Raw genomic sequence first — 2,070 nt, forward strand, 5'->3', positions numbered from 1 at the left:
ATATGTATTCAAGAGATATGTGTGTCCAAACTGTTGATCGACTGTACATACAAAGGATTTGTGCAGTGACACACACACACACACACACACACACACACACACACACACACACACACACACACACACACACACACACACACACACACACACACACACAGATATGAACACCAAAACAACAAGGGAAAAAATGCTCTTTGCAATCATGTGAAATTTTATATATCATGAATGAATATCAATCATGAATCAACATGATGATGGATATTATTGTTGTTTTTAGCTAGTTTAGTTTTCATTGGGTTGTTTTGTGCTGTGCTTTTTGTTCCGGTCACATGAAGAAGTACCAGTATCATTTTAAATCTGAACTGAGACAATACATACAGTGTGTGTCAGGTTCTCTTTCGGTTGATTCACTCGGCATCTTACTATGGCAGTGTTTCTCAACTGGTGGGTCGCGACCCAAAAGTGGGTCGCGGAGGGGTCATGGGTGGGTCGCGGAGCCTTGATGTAAAAAAAAAGTAATTCTAAAAAAAAATCCAACTTTTCCTGCAACAATTTACAACTTTTATTTTGATAGGCTAGTGAACTCTGTGTCATCTGTTGTCATACATACAATCTGAATGTTTATGCGAGATAGATAGCGTGCAACCAGTCATCCGAGTCTTGGTTACATTTTGAGAATTGCATTGAATTGACTTGAACGCTAAAAAAATTGGGTCGCGACCGAATGAGAGTGGAAAATGGTGGGTCTCAAGACTGTTCCAGTTGAGAACCACTGTACTATGGGTTACGCCAGAGATTCTAGGAGTGTTATGGATATGAGCCAATGTAATAGGTTGCTATGGGCACCTAACATGACCAGGTTCCGGTTTGTCGTTTGTCTAAAGGGGCGTGTCATAATACTCCTAGAACCTCTGACATTTGAATTGCTCTCCCTAAAGGGGGATTCCCCCACCCCCTCAACGTTGCGACAGTAGAACCTGGAAACAATGGGCCAATGGAATCTCTCTCTCATCCAGTCTCTCTGGTTACACCCTCTGCGTGACCATAATAATCCATAGTGAGATGTCTTGTTCATCTTCCTGAGACAACCGGGGTTACAGTCCATTACCTAGTATAGTTGATATGGCTGTGCTGTACTGGAAATGCTCAAGTTATCATAATGTTTCCTCAGTGAGTATTGGCTGTTTATTTGTATGTATATGTGTTGGATTGCAATGCATGTATTGTAGTATGTGACTAGCCGCTTGAAAACAGGCCACATGCCTCCTGAATGTGTTCACGTCTAAAAAGTAGACAACAGAGAATTCAGTTCTGAAAGTTTCTTGTGCCATAAAGTTAGACGTAAAGTTATCTCTTTTAAAGCTGCATTGTGTAATATTTTTAGTAGTTTATTTTCAGAAATTCATGCTGCCCATTCACAATTTTACATTTTTTACATCATCATCAAATCCTAGGTATTCATTATGACTGGGAAAATTGACCTTTTCATACATGAAAAAGGGGATCTTGTCCATTGTCCGCCATTTGAATTTCTGGAAATAGACATTTTTAGCTGCAAAATCTACTGTACGTTGGTCATACAACTAAAAATTAGTGTATTACTAAATTTGGCTATAGATAATAGTTTCAATGAGGAGCATAGTTGCAATACCTACTCTGGCCACCATCCTACAGAGCAGTGCACCGTTAAAGGCTAAACAATGAAAGTCACAAAAAAGAGAAGATAAATATTTGTGGCCTGTTTCTTTGTGGCTAGTCACATATTTTCACTAATGTGCTGTATGCGTTGAGCACTGATGCTTCTATTTTGCCAAAATACTTTATGTATATATCTAAAATATATATTATATATTTCATTTTATGTAAAGGAACAGCTGTAACTGGAATATAGATGGATTTCTTTCATTATTATTATTATTTCAAAGTTATCACAATCTAATGCTGTAATATCATGATGTCATTAATATTATATTAATATTATATAAATGCTATATGTCATTAATATATATGGATATGATAGCCGGGCCTCTAAAATAATACCTGCCAACCGGCTAAATGCTGGGGAAAATT

The sequence above is a fragment of the Engraulis encrasicolus genome, chromosome 21, assembly GCF_034702125.1.
Source record: "Engraulis encrasicolus isolate BLACKSEA-1 chromosome 21, IST_EnEncr_1.0, whole genome shotgun sequence".
NCBI classification, from domain to species: Eukaryota; Metazoa; Chordata; class Actinopteri; order Clupeiformes; family Engraulidae; genus Engraulis; species Engraulis encrasicolus.